Source organism: Micropterus dolomieu, linkage group LG19, assembly GCF_021292245.1.
Source record: "Micropterus dolomieu isolate WLL.071019.BEF.003 ecotype Adirondacks linkage group LG19, ASM2129224v1, whole genome shotgun sequence".
NCBI lineage: Eukaryota > Metazoa > Chordata > Actinopteri > Centrarchiformes > Centrarchidae > Micropterus > Micropterus dolomieu.
This window is the reverse complement of record NC_060168.1, coordinates 14529371-14549874: the sequence shown is the minus strand read 5'-3', so window position 1 is coordinate 14549874 and position 20504 is coordinate 14529371.

The window sequence follows — 20504 nt, the reverse complement described above, 5'->3', positions numbered from 1 at the left end:
AGGGAAAGCGACCTTTCACCTTTTCCTTTAAGTCGCTTCGGCTGTCTGTTGAGGGTTGATAATCCAAACCCCCTCCTCCTTCTCTCAGGGAGAGAGAAAGAATTTGGAGTAGTCCAAACTTATTTGATATAAAATGTGCAAATCCACACTGTTGGTACACTACAATGGTATGGGGTGTGGATAATGCCACGGATAACCCACCAAAGGAGACCGTCGTGTGACAGCTAAAGTGCAATTTATACTTCTGCGTCAAATCGACGGCGTAGCCTCTGCGTAGCCCCCTACCCTAGCCCTAACCTAGCCTGACGTGGACCTCCCCAAAAATGTAACTACACGTCGAGTCGACGCGGACCGTAAACTCTGTGATTGGTCGGCTGGGAAGCCTCACAATGCCTCAGAGCCGACAGGAAATGCCTGTGCTTTGAAGTAACTTTTACTAGCGGCCAAAACGGCGGCTGTAACACAGTGGAAAAATATACTTGACCGTCACAACCTCATTTCATTATCAGAATATGATCCATTTGGTTGATAACATTTCAGAAGGATATACCAGCCGCACGTTTACAGTTTTACCCCCATTCACGTTAGCGGAGGGCTAAACCGGAAGTTAGCCATCTCGGCAGGCAAAAGTCAATACAGTCAACGCTGTAGCGCTACTGCAGATTGACGGACATACGGACGCACAAGTATAAATCCATTGCTATGTGCATAGCTACGCTGTAGGCTATGCATGTAGGCCCTATGCAAGAGTATAAATCAAGCTTTAGTGTAACACACAGTAAGGGCCAGATCCATACCACCAGCAAGAGCCGTTCTTCACATTGCAAAATCTGTTCCGTCAGTCAGAGAAAGTTACCACATTGCCTGCCTATTCAAAATGATCCAGCTAAAACAAGATAACAATGTTTTTTAATCACTGGAGATTTAACTGTTCACTATGATGTAATATGATTATATTTTAGATATTAAAAACCTTATTCAACAGTTTGCATGTTCTCCCCATGTTCGCGTGGATTTTCTCCGGGTGCTCCGGCTTCCTCCAACCATCCAAAGACATGCAGGCTAGGTTAATTGGTGTTTCTAAAATTGTCCTTAGGTGTGAATGGTGTGAGTGTGAGTGGTTGTTTGTCTATGTGTGGCCCTGCGATGGACTGGCAACCTGTCCAGGGTGCACCCCGCCTTTCGTCCGATGTCATCTGGGATTGGCTCCAGCCCCCCGCGACCCTGTACGCAGGATAAGCAGTTGATGATGGATGGATGGAACAGTACGTTTTTCATTTTTAATAATGACAGCAATCTCACAATGTGAGCAACATAAAACCCTACAGCTGTGCACATCGCTACATGCATACAATTGCTGACTTGCAAAGTGTAGAGTATAGTTACCTGCATGGCTTGGGGCTGCAGACACTAAAGAGAAAACATTTGATTAGATTAGGATGAGGATAAAAAGATAATTTAATTTTAAAGTAGCATATAGGCCTAAAAGTTTGTTGCTTTTGCTTTAAATTTGGTCAGGATTCAGCAACTTAATGGGAGGGCTACAGACAAAACACCCTGCATGAAAAACAGAAAGCTTAGCCAATTTGTTCAAAATAGTCGCGACTTACCAGAATGGATCCGCTAACCCCATCAAGCAGGGGTTGACAGATGTGTTCTAGAGGATATTTAAAAAACGTAAATCTTACTATTCCATAAGATCCTGTGTTTTTTTCAGAAATCCAGTAGATAACAGACCTGTCAACCCCCGCTTGATAATACGTTTTTCTTTCTTGCTTTCTTCTTTTGTATGTTGTGTAGCCTTCTTCCTTGAAGAAAATTTACTTAGTTTTTGTGTGTTCCTGTGTTAGCCTAAACGGCCTTGGCTACTGAAGTAGTCAATGTTTGATGGAGTTCATAGATGTGTGGCTGCTTATAAATCTTCCCATGGCCAATCATTTTGGAGAATCTGCTGTCGCGTGCCATCTTTCGTTACGGAGCTACAGAGGCTGGACTGATGGGATTTTGATAGTAATTTTCGAGCAGCACACCACAAAGCTTGTTCAATCATGTTTTTATCAAAAATTCGATCTATGTTAACTTTTAAGGACACCGAGACCATTTTACACGCCTTTCGTCTCATCTCGCCTGGATTATTGCAACAGCCTTTTCACCTGTTTAACCCAAAAATCTATTGATCGACTCCAGACTGTCCAGAACTCAGCTGCCAGGCTTTTAACCAGAACAAAGAAATATGACCACATTACTCCTATTTTAGCTTCACTACACTGGCTCCCAGTATGTTTTAGAATTGACTTTAAAATTTTAAAGCTCTTCATGGCCTCTTGCCTTTTTATATTTCTGACCTTTTAGTCCCATACGCACCAGCACGAGATCCTCGGGCAGAGGTCTGTTGTCTGTTCCAGAGACTCGACTGAAAACTAAAGGGGACAGAGCGTCGGCTCTCTTTAGTCCCTTCTTTTAACTCTTTTAAGTCCCAAAGCATACTTTTATAGGAGAGCCTTTTCCCGATCTTATTTGACTTTATTTTATCCCTTTTATTTTATTCTGCTTTACTCATTTTATATTTATCTTAAACGTGTATTTTAGTCTTTTCAATGTTTTCTTCTTGTTTCTGTATTGCTTTTTGGGGTATTATTGTCTTTACACTTGTTAAAGCACTTTGTAACTTGTTTTTGAAAAGTGCTCTACAAATAAAGATTATTATTATTATTATTATTATTATTATTATTATTGTTATTCAAGTTTAAAGGGTGGAGCACCCATGTGTTAGAAATGACAGTGTCAGATTGACGAGACCCTCCTCATCCGCCTTTACCTCCAGTTTCTCACTGGTTGTTGTTCACTGATGGGCTGAGACATGGTTTAAAAGTAAAGGGAATTTTATTCAGTAAATGAAAAAAAGGAACTGAATATGGCTGCTGAGAGGGAAAATGACAGTGTCAGATCGACGAGACCCTCCTCATCCGCCTTTGCCTCCAGTTTCTATCAGGGGCAGCGTCTGTGGGTCCTTCCACTGAGCTCATCAGAAGTCCCGCTCCACATCTCATTCAGATCTTCAGCTGTTGCTATTCACCCTGCACCACCACCAGCCTGCATCAGGGGGCATTCCTGTAGGCCCGTGATGTGGCCACGACGAAATACTAGCCGACCTAGGCCTACCTTTTCACATTTTTCTATTGTGCACACTATGTCAAATAAATTAATTGTACGACTCTTTAAGCTGCTCTTTCAATAAAGTCCCTCGATCATAACTGAAATAATGATTGTCTGCCGTATTTTTCATTCTTATGGGATTTCAACAAGTCAGTACTTGAGACTTGAATGCTTTTAAATGTGAAGTCCTATTTTGTTTTTCCTTGAGCATGAAAAATCTCAAATCATTGTTTAGGCAAATATGCAAAGAGAAGCCCATATACTCTCATACCAACACGTTCTCACTCCCAAGTCGTCACATATGGACGCTAGCCATAATCGTCAGTTTGTGACGCACTAGGGATCCCTTTGACGTCATAGTTCGACGTATTGAGGGAAGCCCTTTTGTTTCAATTTGTGATGGTAAAGGCAAGTATGATATTTAAGAGAAAAGACGAAGTAAGGAGGTGATTGGGGTGGATAGAGGACCAGAACCCGGACCTTGAAGCAGGAGAACAGGGTTTGTGTCCCGTGCGAAATAAAACATTAAATGTTTTTATTTAGACGAGTGAGGTAAATTGACATTAACGTTAGTTAACTTAAGTCTTAATTGACATACATAGCTATTTTAACCCAAACCACGATCTTTTCCTAACCTTAACCAAGTAGTGTTGCCTAAACCCAACCAAGTACTTTCTGTGCCTAAACCTAACGAAACTGCAACGTTTCACGACTTTAATTATGCGCGTTTCAACATGGCAATGTATCGAAACGTTACGTTTTATCTTGAAAGTGTAACCTGATATTGCATATTTATTGTTGCTAAGCGTTGCTAACTTGACTGTGGATCCCTAAACTTCAATAATTGATGCAAAAGGGCTACCCAAGTCTTTAAAAAGCGACGACAAAGGGCCTTGAAGATGCGTCAGACATTTGACGAGTAGGGAGTGAGACTGTGTTGCTCATACATGACGTCTTAAAGGGAGACTGATGGAAAGTAGGCTATGTAAGTGATCAGCTACACCACCTTGGGAATTGAAATACCAACAAGAAAAAATGTACAGCCAGATAACTATAAGATTAATCTCACTGGTTGTTGTTCACTGATGGGCTGAGACATGATTGAATGATGAAAAGTAAAGTGAATTTTATTCAGTAAATTAAAAAAAGGAACTGAATATGGCTGCTAAGAGGGAAATGATTCCCCAAACTAGGGACAAAAGGTGTTATTAATATGTTTTACAGAAAAAAAGGAAAAAAGAGGCCAAGTCTGTTAACAAATATCCAGGGGTGCCACCATGCACTCACCACTAAAGTTTCTTCACAGAAACCTATACAGATACACACACAGAACAAAACAGAATTAGTTTTTTGTCCCAGTGCCTTTAACCAAACCATGCAGTGAAGGGACCTCACTAAAGATGACTAGCCTCACCAATCAGAAGCAGAAGATAGAAGATCAAAGCAAAACGAGATAAAAATGGTTTAAAAGGTGTACATGAATGGCAACTGAAGTCAGATTCTCACTGGAAGTTAAACTAGAGCTGTTTCTTTTTCTAGTAAAGCCTACGGTAAATATTTCCCTCTTGTTTCATTTACTGTGAAATCTGCACGTTATAATCTTTCACTTTTGTTTGGGTAATTCACATTTATTGTGCAACTATGGGTGCAGTCTTACCAGAAGTGGCATGATGAAACCATACACCGGTATGTTGAAACTCTCTTGCATGATACACTGAATTGAAGCAATGGCTTATAAACAGAATCTTAGTTCTCAGGCTCCCTCTAAAATTGCTCACATATGTTAAAAAATTTTAAAATCAAGTAAGTAAAATTTGAATCTAACACATAAAACAGTGCAGAACTTAAATGATAGAAATCAAATATAGTTCTGTAGACAAGTGTACTGGTAAAATGTATACTGATTTAAACAGGTTGCGCAATATACATATTGAGAAAAGGCACATAAATAGATAGCCAATGATAAAATAAATAAATACATCTACTATATACTGTGATGTCTACTGGTATAAACAGGCAGGGCTAATAAATGAGATGTAAACAGGTTGTAACCAGGCAAGTAAGCAGGTACAGTAGGTTATGTGACGGGGCTCTTTCACTGTAGTCATAGAAGAGCTTTCTGTGTTATGAGGTAGGAGGAGGAAGAAGAAGAAGAAGAAGAAGGAGAAGAAGAAGACATATACTTTATTACTCCTGCAAAGGGGAATTCAATGTTTTTTCACTTATTATAATTCTTATCTGGTTTATTAGTAGTGATGTCTGTACATTGTGTCTCACTACCTTTTCCCTACTGTGCAGTGACACTTTGCCTCTTTATGGTTACATCTCAGAAGCCAGGATAGAGCAAAGCAATATGGAAAAAAAGAAACCAAAACCAACACCTGGAGTCTGTGAGGAATCATTTTCTCATCCCTGTCCTGTTGTTTCAGATGTGGCATGTTAGACATTTTTGGCTCCTCTCCATCAAAAAGTATATAATCTCCAGAAGCCATGTCAGAAGCCACCTTTCCTGTTTTAACAAACTACCATCACTGACAGCAACCACTTAAATGCTCGTCTGAGAACATTTTGAGCAGAGTACTCAGTACTCAGGTTCAGGGCAGTGCAGAGACCTCTGGAAGGGAAGGTGCTCAAAGTATAAAAGGGGCACATTAAACAAGGATCTAGGGCTGCTCTCAAAATATCGATACAGAAATATCTCGTTATGTATTCCTTGCTGATATGCGTATACAGATGCTTCTGTATGGATGTATTTCCAGTTATATAGTTTATATAGTAGGTTTGCTGTTGTAAACACAGTTAATATGTAGTGTAAATCTATTCCAATACTGTTCTGAATTAAACGATAATCTTAAAAAAGGGCTGATAAGTAGGCTATAAGTCGGAGGAATAAGTATCAGTATCAACTGGTTTTACCAATGTTGTTGGCACACTACGTTTTTTATTAAGCTACTGTATTACTCCTAGTTCAAGTGAAAGGTTTTTAGTCAGATTACATAAAAATACCAGACGTGATGCCTCTGAAATTTTTCTCCCTCAAACAGCACGAAGTGAACAGATCACCTTTATTTATCTGTGCAGCTAACAAAGTTTGTGTTTATCCAAAGTTTGTCTAGAAGGTGATACAATTTATCAGTGAAGCCTGTGAGGTTTTTTGTGTAAGTGACAGCAGCTATGAGCTTACATCAGCATCATAACCAATAAGGACAATGAGAAATCTTAACTCAAAGTAACTTTTGCTCAACTTTTATTTATGTCAAACTACATCTCTAATGCTTTGTTCTCTGTTCAGGCTGGCTGAGGGGTCTTATAGTTGAAAACCAGCCTTTAAAAAAAATGTTTGCACTAAAGAAAACGAAGCTTGAATAAACTTCATCTCATTAAAATACAACTGCTGTTTTCAAACTGTGTTCATGTAATTTCTATGATGGTGTATGGGGGTGGGGAAGTGTCCGGAGCCTCACTTCCCATTTTAACCATCTACCTTCACTAATAGCAACCACTTCGGATATCAAGTATTAAAGAGGTGGTATTATGCTCATTTTCAGGTTCAAAATCTTAATTAGGGGTTGACAGAACAGGTTTACATGGTTTAATTTTCAAAAAACACCATATTTTTCTCATACTGCACATTGCTGCAGCTCCTCTTTTCACCTTATGTGTTGTACGCTCCGCTCTTGAGCTGAGCTACAGAGTGTAGTGGGACAATGGTGTGGATTTGTGCATTTTATATTGAATAAATTTGGAGCTACTCGAAATTCCTCTTTTCCTCTCCCAGAGAGGAGCAGGGGGGTTAAAGATCAACTTCAGACTGCTAAAGAGACCCCAACAGAAAGGGGGTGGAAAAGTTGCTTTGTCTAAGTGCTATCCCTGAGCAGCCTGATCATAAAACTGGCACCTTTTTGATTCCGAAGCTGATAACGCGGTGACTGACTGTTAAACTGACAAAAGGGAAATTAACCGGAGATTACAAACAGCCTATCGAAAAGGCAGGAAATCCTAAAGTGCCCCCCCCCCCCCCCCCCCCCCCCCCCCCCCCCCCCCCCCCCCCCCACACACACACACACACACACATGTAACCGTGGAAACTGACCCTGCTCTGTGTTTCATTACCCCATCAAAGGGATACCCCCTTTTACGTGTGTGACATAATCCAGGACAGCCGAACTTTAAATAATCAAAGACTGCAGTCTCCACAGACCCCAAAGCCTTAACTGTTTAATTAAATCTTTTATTTTTACTTGATTACGTTTGCCTCTATTGGAGTAGTTATGTTACCATGTTGTTGCTATCTGTTGTTGATATTAGTGCTGAAAAGAATCTAAATAAGACTTTAGCAGTGTTTTTTTTATATTCAGCAAGATTAAGGACACCCCTTTCATCTTATGTGTAACCAATACTTGTTCACAATACTTTCTCACACAATTCCTTCAGAAATGATGATAAAGAAATTTCATACTATACTCTATTAATTATCCAGCTTGAATTTAAGGCTGAATTCCCCATTTCCTAAGGAAAGATTGTTTTGGGTTAATCTAAGCTTTCCTCATGTAACCTGAGCTCCCTCAAGTGGACGAAATAAGTATTACATACCATCGTTGGAAATGCCGTTAATGTATAAATGTCATGACCAATAATGGGACAATTTCTTCCTGTTACCAAATGCTTAACTTAGAACGGTACAACCGTTTGACCATTGAGGTTTGATTGTGGAAAATATTTGATTATAATACGCGCAGATAGATTTCTTTTAGACATTAAAGTTTAGAAAGGCAGTCCCTCGGGAAACCTGAAATGCCCTCTGGGGAACCACGCCCCAGACAACAAAAGCGTGACACGCGATGTTGTTCTCGCTCTGCTCTACTCTTCCCCTCGTGCCCTGGTCTTCCGCTCTGCTCTCTGGACGCTTCGGCACGCGTCCGGCGTGCCTCTCCAGGCAACGCCCTAAGAGTTCGACCAGCGCAACAGGCCTTTGTTCGCTTGAAGCACACGCGAAGTGCTGCGATCATCGAGCCCCTCAGTTTGTTTTATTTTCTTTCTTTCTTTTGTTTTGTTAAAGTTATCAGTCCGTTAAGTTACAATGGACTAATTCAGGAACGACCAATTTTAAGCTTGTTCGTCGAGCCAACTTCACCGAGGTCAGACCAAGCCACGTGGTCTCACCAGCGGCAACGAAAGAAACCTGAAAACAGCCGAATTGCCAGACACGGAGAACCCCGGAGAATCCCTAGCAAAAGCCAGGATCGGGCAGCTAGCGTGGGACCCGTGCAACAGGCCAAAGCAGGCCGCCGACAAGCCGTAAGACCTAACAAACATTCTGTTGTCAGGGATGTCCCATATTGTTCATATTTTCTTTTAACTCCTAAACTCATAGCTTACTTTCATTAGTTCTCCTCTGCCGTATGAGTCAAATGCTTCCCACAATCGAACCTCCATTTCTCATTGTTCAGCCATTGTTTATTTTCCCTGTATTTAACCACCCTTTTATATCGCATTAGTTAGTTAATAAATTCACTGTAATCAAGAACTGTGTGTGTTGACTATCTACACGTCCCTGCCAAGAGAATTGACCCTTTAGATATGAGACTGACTGATTGATTTAAGATAATTTAGCGATTATTAACTAATTGATCACTAGTAATAATTGTATAATTATTAAAAGCTACCTAGAGGTCTGGAGACTCTAGGATAATAACAACTCCGGTGGTGCCCTTTATAAACGAGAGAATATTAAAATTCATAACTGGGTATTAATTCTCATAAATTTATTAAAATTAATAGCTAATTTAGCCATGCTACAAGAGTGATGCATCTTACTTGTACAAAATCTTTGTTGGGAGTTGCACATACGCAGTTCCCAGGTAAGGACTACTAGCCAATCAGAAGCAGAGAAGGGCGGGTCGTAAGAAACAAGGTAGTGTGATCCAAATCAAAGCCGCTTCAGACTGCGACTGTAACCTAGCAGATGGTATAAGTTACTCTCAAGTCCACAACATCATTGTTCCACATCTTACCATCAGGACTGAACGTTGAACTGTTGCCGGTGTTCTGACGATCTATGCTGCCTTGCCGAAAAATGCTACCATAGCGCAAATCGACTCGACTCTACTTGGCTCTGCTCCGTTTTACATTGCAGATAGTACCCAGAGATAGTACGTAGCTTGTCGTCATAGCGACGCCACACACAACCGCCGCGACGTAATGTTCAATGCGATATATGCAATATTCGAAATCTACACAGTTGATTTCTCACCCCAAAACTTGTGGATTTAGTGATGAAATTTCATACGTAAACTGTAAAATATAAAACTTTCTGTTGCTGGCCTCTGTCTGGCGCACACAATGATGATGCAGTGAATAGTGACGATTCTCTCTGACCAATCAGCAGTCTGTCGTGTTTTCACATTACATTTTAGTATCCCTCAGCTTGGAACCTCAACGGAGGTGAGGTGATAAGAAAAAAAGTACCTGGAAGCAGGTACAGGTACAACATTTCTACAATGGAAACCCAAACAAAGGCCAGTCGAGCCAAAGGGCCTCCGCTCAGACTAGCTTGTTTGAGGGCGTGCCTGACTCCGCTAGCCGCTTGGCAAGCTTTATGACGCGTTTTCATTGTGATGTCACAAGTAAAGGAAGTGAAGGGCTGGACTGCAAACAAGCTGTTTTCAAGCGGTTCAGAGCAGAGCTTTCTGTGGGAGATGGGAACTCCCTTTGGGCTGGACTTTGGGCTTTTTCACTTTGCAAACCTGTTACATGCACAAAAAAGAGATATAACTCAATAAAGGAGAGAGGAAAAGCCAAAAAACAAAATACCACCTCTTTAAAGAAGTGAAATGCTCCAGACTGTAAGTGGCATTAACAACCGAAATAAAAAGAAAGAAGCCATTTATTAAAACGTCTTTTGACAGATTTGGCGCTTGTTCGCCGGCCTTTTCTCTCCTCCACTACCGATATGTGTTTGTTTACCTTTACCATGCATGACAACCAATGGCAATTTAATGTGTCGGTTTCATGTCTGATGAAATCACTGGTCCGGTTCGGACAATAGTTAGGCAAGTTGCCCCTTTACCAGCACACTGTCTAAACAGAGAATCTTTGCAGACTGGCGAAAGAGGGTGGAGTGATAGATGACTAGTGAATAGTTTTGTATTAATGAAATATATTGAATTATAGATGGTGAGTTATAGAATAGAAGAGGAAGAATTTCATACTCCATTGATTCATCTTTCAGTATAATACAGTATAGTACAAAATCACCAGTATGTCTAAGGTCTACTTAATAATTACAGTCTGTGGTGATAAGTATGGATAGTGCTAACTACCCAACAAACAAAATAAAATGACAAATCTCACCTTTTCCTTTGTGTTCACAGGTTTGATGTTGTTTCCTGAAATTTTCACAATTTTGGCCTTACATGTTGTTTAAACATGTAACATGTTGTTTATGTTTAAAACACATATTTAAACATATTTATCTTGTTTTTTTAGTGTGGCTGTTGGTGAACTTTTAGAAAGGTTTTATATTTAATAAGCACTGCTTCTGCTTCTAAGCACTCTTATCCATCAAACTATAGCTCAAGCTTCCAACCAAGCTTCCTAGGAACAGCACCACAGAGATCATAATAAAGGTGGGAGGAGTAGACCTGTAATATACTCAGTGTTCTTGATCAGGTATGTACCTGCTCAGTACATCAAATGTATTATATCACAAACATGGTAACATTGTAAGTAGAAGAAATGGTGTATATTTTGTCAACAAATTTAATTGTGGAGTTAGATTAGTCCTTTTAACTTGTTTTATTTCTAAATCACAGTACTGTAACTCCATAAGCACATAAGTGGTGTGCATTGTGAATTGTTTGCATCAGTGAAGTTGCAAAATTGGACTGCATTATTATGCATTATGTGTGTGTTTGCAATCTCACCTAGAGTCTCGAGGTGAATCAAAAAAGGGACTGTCTGCTGAAATGCCTTATTGTGTGTTGTGGGGAAGATGTGGACACACTTCTATCTGTAAAGTAGTTTTGCATTAATCACTGAAGCTTTAGACAAGATGAAACACTGCATATTCTAACTTTTAAGCTCATAAACATGGTCTCAGGTCATATAAAAATACTCATACTATATAAATGTACATTTGCCTAAATCTTGTATATCTGTCCAGGCATCATTGTACCCACATTAGGCTGGTACTCTTGCTACTGCTTCCGATGTCCCCACAAGTAACACATTCATGTAGCCTAGGTTGGGCTAGCTTGGACCATCTTGGCTTAACATCACTCTACACCTGTGACAATCAAAGTGATTTGAACTGCCTTTATTGAGGAAGTACTTTGTATTTTAAATGCCATCAGCTTTATTTGCCAAGTATGTGTACACGTATGAAGAATTTGACACTTGATTGTGCTCTGTGAACTTGTCAGCATTGTGGTCCATCAGGGGATCAAAATAACTTTGTAATAAATGTCTTGTCTTTTTCTTTTATCAGGTTGTTTGGCTGAAGCTGAAACTCATCTTGAGAGATGTATCATGGCAGTGATGTCATCAAGGAAGAGGAGGATCCTCTCCAGCCACCACGTAACATTGGGATTATGAGTTTCCATCAGTTCCATATGCATGTGCCATGTTGTTTGGCCTCATTTATGCTCTAAACTTGAGCTATCTGAGTGAGGTAAAATACACCTTTGATGGACTGCAGAAAATATTCTTGGACATAGACCCCAAGAACATGACACGCAGAGTGTGCATTCTGAGTGTCAAGCTCTAAATACTGGATTAATCAAAGAAAGACATACAGGATATGTTTTATTCTGTTATAGCTTGTATTAAACATTTTTACAGGATAATGGAAGGGGCCATTTTTGACTTAAATAAGAGAGAAACAGACTTTAATTCAAAACTGGCCTCTATGATTTTCTCTGAAACCGTGAATGTCAAATTTTGCAGTGGCAGCAATAGTAATGGTAATGTTTGTCTTAAACTGACTTATGCACTGACTTTTGTGTTGATGTGTAAAACACATACCACCTAGTCTAACTGGCAGCAACATTCATTTTAGACTTAATTTTTTTTTTTGGTGCTTATTTTATTTTTTTCAGTAATGGTAATGCATAACTTTTATATTTTATCCAGAGGACCACTGGATCTGGTTGTTGACTCTGGAGGCTCATACTGTCTCTTGGTGTAGTTTGTTGGTGGAGTCTTTTGCTTTGTCCCCACTAACATGTCCATGAGCATTGATGGTTAAACCACAGGCAGATACATTTTTTTTGATGAGTAAACTGTTGTGGCAAAGACAAAACCGTTTGCGTCTAGTTAGGGTGAGATGAATAGCAATTCAGTTCTCACAGTTTTCATGCAGTTGATACGCAGATTGGATACTTCTGCACAAACCTCACAGGGACACAGAGAGAAGTCTAATAATAATCATACTTTATACTTAGACAACAGTCACTCTTAGGTTATACTTAACTGTGCATATTCTTCATTATGTTTTGGCAGCTACAGCAAGCACATGAGCATTTTAACACACCAATTCCCATAACAGCACAAAGCACACTGAAATCAGTGTAACGTTTTTATTGCCATGAGCTCAGGACGAAACAGTCAACAAAGATCCAGACAAAATCTATACTTGAGTTAGTAAAGAGCTGCTGTTCCCGAAAGTTGACTTAAGGTCTTTTAGAAACAAATTAACTACAAGTGTATTGAATTCTTCAGCAATCTATTCTCTGATTGGTGTCATTGAACTGTTGTTAACCAATTCTTTCCACTCCTTATACAATATTTCACGAACTTCAGCCTGTACTGCTGGCAGAAATACCAAAGAATCGATCGACTTCTTTCCACACTCCAAGTGATCGTTACGCAGGCCAGATAAACTTTCTGCCAGGCTCACAAGGGTTTTCCGAGCAGATGTGATATCCCCGTGGAGTCTGTTTTTAGCGTTGTTTTCAACACGTGACAGTGTGTTGTAGATATCGCTTTTGTTAAAAATCTTCCGCAAATTGCTTTGACCGAGTTTGGAAGGAATGTCCTTGCATTTTTCAATATATGAATAAAAATCACTGCAGGGACTTGAGATAATGGAATAGCTGAGATATTTAAAATGATTTGGACTCAATGGTCCCCAAAACTTTGTAAATGCCACATTAGTACAAACCCCATATTTACTGTGCCATCGATAGGCTGCCTTTAAAAGTTTAAACATACATGGGTAAACATTTTTTTCTCTCTTCAAACATGAACTGTTGAGAGTATAAATTAAAATACTCTGCACATTTTTTCCATTGTCCTGCATAATTTCCTCAATTTGTTCAATTAAAATTTCCTCACTGTGTATATCTTCAGTGGAGTTTTTTACATCTGGATAAACTGCTGGAAAAACCTTTATGCTGTTGTCTTTCATTAAGATGCTGAAAAACACATATTGCGTTTGTCCTTGAAGTTCTATTGTATTTAAATGTGATTGCCAAACTGTATCAAAATACAGTAGTGAAATAAATGAATACATCTACTATAAAGAAGAAGAAGAAGAAGAAGAAGACATACTTTATTAATCCCACAAAGGGAAATTCAATGTTTTTTCACTTTGTTGTTATTATAGTTATTATCTGCTGTCATTACAGTAGTGATGTCTGTATATTGTATTGCTCTCCTTTTCCCCTGTGGTGAAACTTTGCCTCTTTATGGTTATATCATCTCAAAAGCCGGGATAAATCAAAGCAAAATGAAAAAAATGAAACCAAAACCAACATCAAGAGACTGTGAGGAATGCTGTTGTTTCAGATGTGGAGGGAGTGTCAGACCAGGCTGTGTTTCTAAACGCACTTTGGTTCTGGGATAGGCTCTTTGGTTGCCAGCCTCTGCAGTGGGTCTGGTCTCCTCAGAGTGCTCTGTAATGAGAGATTTCAAAGCATGAGACTACTTCAGCACTCATTACTGCTGTTTGCAGTGGGAAGCTAGTGTGATCCAATAGAGTGAGACAAAGCCCACCTCAACTGTCGGCAGAGTTACTAAAAGATATGTAAACACAATGTAAATAGTAACCTTGACTGTATATTTAGTAGGCTGTGTGTGAGATTGCTTGTCATACTTGTTTTAGGTTCATGTCCCTCTCATGTGAATTTTTAACCACTTTGTTTATCCTTTGACTTTTCATCTAGCTTCGTCATCAGGTCAAAAATGTTTGTGATCAAACATCACTTTGTGTTTGATAATAAGCCAATTTTTGCATTTTAACATGCTAACATGGTGAACATGATACGTGCTAAACATCAGCATATTAGCATTGTCAGGGTGAGCACGTTAATAGCACACTGATGTTCATACCTGTCAACATTGGGTTTTGAAAATAAAAGAAATGTTCAGCACCCCTTGACAGGAAAACCTCACAGAATTAAACCTAAATTAACCTAAATGAAATCAGTTTCTAGGCAAAAGTTTAGTCATTTTCAAATGTCTCTGTTATCTTGTTCAAAATAAAGAGTTGACAATAATATAAGCGTTCAAGTCAGAAGCCTCCCTTCCTGACTAACAGCAACCACTTAAGTCAGTTAATGCGCGTCTGACAACATTTTGAGCAGAGTACTCTGTACTCAGGTTTCCTCAGGATGAACTGTAACGACTTTGTTGATCCTCTGCTCAAAATTTTCTCATGATGGATTATCCAAAGTTTGTCTAGAAGGTGATACAATTTATCAGTGAAGCCTGTGAGGTTTTTGTGTAAGTGACAGCAGCTATGAGCTTACATCAGCATCATAACCAATAAGGACAATAAGAAACCTTAACTCAAAGTAACTTTTGCTCAACTTTTATTTATGTCAAACTACATCACTAATGCTTTGTTCTCTATTCAGGCTGGCTGAGGGGTCTTATAGTTGAAACCAGCCTTTAAAAAATGTTTGCACTAAAGAAAATGAAGACAACACATGCTCATCTAACATTACACCATGAAGACATATTAATAGACCAACCTGCTGCTTAAAAAGGGAAGATACAATTGTCCATTAGGTTTTAGTTTTTATATGAAGTCTATGAATGGAAAAACATTAGGTGTGCAAAATTTGGACTGCAAAGATGTGAGGAAAATTAATCTGGAAACAAATAACAAACTGTTGTGACAAAACAGAAATGTATAATTGCATAATGAAAATGTTTTCTTCCAAAGGAGAGGGAGATGGTGATAAAGCTGTGTATATTGAATCTGTATGGCAATCAAATTTAAATACAAATTAACTAAAAGTGAATATTAATTTGCATATCAGGTAGTTATTCATCATATTGTTCATGCTATATGTACATTACATTCATATAATCTTTACTATATTGAAACATAATAGGTGTGCCTGTGACTTGCTATGGTCCAGCTTATTTGCCAGGAAATTCCTTCCCCAGATACGCACCTCTGTCTCTCTGAGAGGCGGCGACCAGTTTGTAGGCTACTAGAAATGAATAGAGGTCAGCACAGAAAAAGCTAAGCACACCAGAGGTGATGTCCTTAACCCTAAATTACAGTAAGAGGTGTTAAAGGACTTTATATTGCGGGAAATGTTAACGGGGTGGCCACAGCGGTTAACCACACAAAATGTAGCCTATGTAGGCCTACACACACTCACATAGGGGGAGAGGTTAGGGTTAGGGTTAGGGAAACGAGGGGGCGTTTTTAAATCCATACCCTAAATGCACAACACCCCACAGGTGAACTACATGAAACTAAGAACAACACAAATAGCAATTTCCGAGAACAAGATTGTACAAGGTTGATAACGTAAAATGCCTTTTGTGGGGAAAGGGTATGAAAGCTGGATTGTAGCAAGTGCAGTTTGGTTCTGCATATTTTGAAGAGTAAAGACCATCTGTGGAAGCAGAAATCTCCAGCGCCATTTTAGGTCTTCTGTGCTGATTCACTTCTTATTTTTCCATAGAGCTTCATTTATAAATGTGTTCCACAGTAGGCTACATAATAAATGTATTGATGGTTGGTGAGGGCCCAGTAGCAATCATAGCCAATCCTGTCTGCACCCTTCACTGTCTTAAATGCTTTTACAGTTGATGCACATACAGTTAATGGAGCATTAAGTCTAGGCCAGCGTCTCCTGAGATATGTAAAGGAAAAGCATGGCCAGAATAAAGTATTTCTATATTACTATCAGCCAGATCCCATCACAATGAAATGACAATGTAAACAAATCAGACATGAATTTTTACCATGATGAATACAAATTATGACTGTACAATATAAAGAGACTTGTCGACCGTTTGACTTCATGGTTTTCACTTGAAGTAGGCTATTTGTAAAAACTGCAGTATTTAAATCTTCTCTCTCCACTAAAAGAGAAGTCAGTATTCAAGAGAGCTTAAACTTCCATATCCTAAACAAAACCTCTCTGCTGCCACCAACTGTTGACCAGACACAACACAAGGATTGATTTCTAGTGAAATCCACTCTCTGATCATACAGACTGATGTAGCTGCTGGAAAATAATCAATTAATGTCTGAAACAAAAGTCAATATTCATGAAATTACCAATGATACACCAAGTTTGGGGGTGGCACAGTGGTGCAGTGGTTAGCACTGTCGCAAGAAAGTCGTGGGTTCTAACCCCAGTTGCCCCAGCCTTTGCATGTTCTCCCTGTGTCTGTGTGGGTTCTCTCCGGGTGCTCCAGCTTCCACCCACCATCCAAAGACATGCAAGCTAGGTTAATTGGTGACCCTAAATTGTCCTTAGGTGTGAGTGCTTGGTTGTCTATGTGTGGCCCTGCAATGAACCGGTGACCTGCCGTTTATTCACATTCTGAAAGCAAGAAGAAAGAACCAGAGCCAGAAGACCAGAAAGACAACAACACGCAGAGAAGACATTTTGATTAAACAAGTGGATTCTCTCTCGACTAAAGTGACGTCACACAGTGAGGAAATTTTAATTGGACAAATTGATGAATTTCTACAGAACAATGGAACAAATGTGCAGAGTATTTTAATTTATACTCTCAACATGTTTGAAGAGAGAAAAACATGTTGACCCATGTATGTTTAAACATTTAGAGGCAGCCTATCGATGGCACAGTAAATATGGAGTTTTTACTGATGTGGCATTCACAAAGTTTTGGGAACTAAGGGGGCCAATATTTTTTAAATATCTCAACTATTCCATCATCTCAAGTCCCCGCAGTGATTTTCATTCATATACTGAAAATACATTCCTTTCAAACTGGATCAACACACTTTGAGGGACTTTTTAAGAAAAGTGATATCTACAACACACTGTCACGTGCAAAAGACAACGCTAAAAACAATCTCCACAGGCATATCACATCTGCTCGGAAAACCCTTGTGAGCCTGGCAGGAAGTTCATATGGCCTGCGTAATGTTCACTTGGAGCGTGGAAAGAAGACGATTGATTCTTTGGTATTTCTGTAGTAGGCTGAAGTTTGTGAAATACTGCAGAAAGAGTGGAAAGAAATGGTCAACAACATTTCAATGACACCCGTTGTGTGAGAATTTGAATAACCTAAATGTAAAAAACTCCGACTCCTGTTTCCTGTGTCCAGTTGACCGCCTGGCCGACTCTGGTTCCCCATGACTAGTCGGCAGCCCGACTAACTCCTGTTTTCTGTATTCTGTCATCGACAGAATACAGAAAACAGTCGCTGGTCTGGTCCTGACAGTTGATGAACTGCAGCGGCCTCCTGTCCCTGCCATGCTACAGCAAATCTCTGATTCCACTGAACGGTAGTTATGTACTTTAACTCCAGATTCTATGAGTATAGGCGCAGCCCTCTAAGTAGAAGGCCTCACTGGACCTTGGTTCTCCGTGCTGAAGAAAAGGCACTATGGGAGCCGAAGGCCAGGTCTCACCATTGTGTATATATACAAGGTGGGGACGTAGGAGAGGCCCACGCTGTGGGTGGGCGTAGACAACTTTTCTCACTGCCACACAGGAGCGCGGAGAGGTAAACGCAATAGCGATAGCCTTAGTGGGATGTGCCTATTTCGTATAGGATTCGCCCTCTAAGGCTGTCACTATTGGGTTAGAGGCGAAGCAGGATGAATCAACACCTCACTGGCCCAACCGGCTGAAAAGCATATAGCAGCCGGGGAGACCACAGGGGGTGCGCGAAGGCATCCACCCCCCGCGGGCTCAGTGAAAACCACAGGGCAAACTGAGCGTTTTCCCAATCAACAAACAGATCCACCTCTGCCACGCCGAACGGGAGCGCACCCCACCCTGGCGGTTTATGTAGGCCGCTGCAGTCTCGTTGTCAGTGCGGACCAATTCAATTCAATTCAATTTTATTTATATAGCACCAAATCACAACAACAGTTATCTCACAGCGCTTTTCATAAAAGAGCAGGTCTAGACCGTACTCTATGATGCTATTTACAGAAGCCCAACAGTTCCCACCAAGAGTAAGCACTAGGTGACAGAGGCAAGGAAAAACTTCCTTTTAAGAGGCAGAAACCTCAAGCAGAACCATGGCTCAGGGTGGGCGGCCACCTGCCTCGACCGGTTGGGGGTGAAGAAAAGAGAGAGAGAGAGGGCAAGAGAGGAACAGAGAGAAGGAGAGAGAGGGGAGGGAGGCAGCCTACACAATATACACACACAGAGGTACAGACAGTAAAGGTGATGTTGCTATAGACTAAATGAAAAATGGTACAGATATATACAGTAATGTTTATGATAATAATCGTAATGTTAATGATTATAATAACAATAATAACAATAGGACTAGTAACAATAATTGTAGCAGAGGGTGTCGAGCAGGAACATGAGGGCAGCAGGTGACTCGCAAGCACAGATCCAGACTCCACATCTCCAGAGCCAGAAACACCTGCAGTAAGTGATAGGAGGAGAGAGGAGAGGGACGAGAAAGCACAAGACTACCAGAAAGGGGAGAAGTCGAGTTAGTAACATGCATTGATAGCTGAACGCTCTGACTCCCACTCTACTTCTGGAGATTCTAGGAACCACAAGTAACCCTGCAATCTGGGAGCGCAGTGCTCTGGTGGGGTAGTAAGGTACTATGAGCTCTTTAAGATAAGATGGTGCCTGACCATTAAGAGCTTTGTAGGTAAGAAGAATGATTTTAAATTCTATTCTGGATTTTACTGGAAGCCAATGCAGAGAAGCTAAGACAGGAGAAATGTGATCTCTTTTCCTGTCAGAACACGAGCTGCAGCATTCTGGATCAGCTGAAGAGTCTTAATGGAATTTTTCGAGCAGCCTGATAATAAGGATTTGCAGTAATCCAGCCTAGAAGTAACAAATGCATGGACTAGTTTTTCTGCTAGTCCAATCATTTTTAGACAGGATGTTCCTGATTTTCGCAATATTACGTAGGTGAAAAAAGGCGGTCCTTGAAATTTGCTTAATGTGAGACTTAAACGACATGTCCTGATAAAAGATAACTCCAAGATTCCTCACAGTGGTGCTGGAGGCCAGGGCGATGCCATCAAGGGAAACGATATCTTTAGATAATGTGTCAAGGAGGTGCTTGGGCCCCTGAACAATAACTTCAGTTTTATCTGAGTTTAACATTAGAAAATTACAGGTCATCCAGGTTTTAACATCCTGAAGGCACATTTGAAGTTTAGCTAACTGATTAGTTTCATCTGGCTTGATTGATAGATACTGAACTGAGTATCATCTGCATAACAATGAAAGTTTATGGAATATTTCCTGATAATATTGCCTAAAGGAAGCATATATAAAGTGGACAGGATTGGTCCGAGGACAGATCCTTGAGGAACTCCATGACTAACTTTGATGCGCATGGAGGACTCGATCTGATAAATAGGACTTAAACCAGCTTAGAGCGGTTCCTTTAATGCCAATGAAATGTTCCAGTCTCTGTAATAGGATCTGATGGTCAATGGTATCAAATGCAGCACTAAGATCTAATAAAACCTGTCCAGAGACAAGTCCTTTGTTTGATGCAATTAGGAGGTCATTAGTAATTTTCACCAGTGCTGTCTCTGTGCTATGACGAGCTCTAAATCCTGACTGAAAATCCTCAAATAAACTATGTAGAAAGTCACACAGCTGTTTAGCAGCTGCTTTCTCCAGGACCTTAGAGAGAAATGGAAGGTTAGATATTGGAGGATGCTTACTTTTGTAATACAAATTATGACTTAATATTCAGAATTATTCATAAACTCTCGTTTGCGGGGCACCACCTGAATTCCGTTCGCCCAGGGCCTCCAGGACTCACTGGGTATGGGTTTTAATAATTATACAATTATTCACTAGTGATCAGTTAGTTAATAATCGCTCAATTATCTTAAATCAATCAGTCAATCTCATATTGAAGGATGTAAATCCTTCGTGACAGTGACTTGGGAGTTAAAT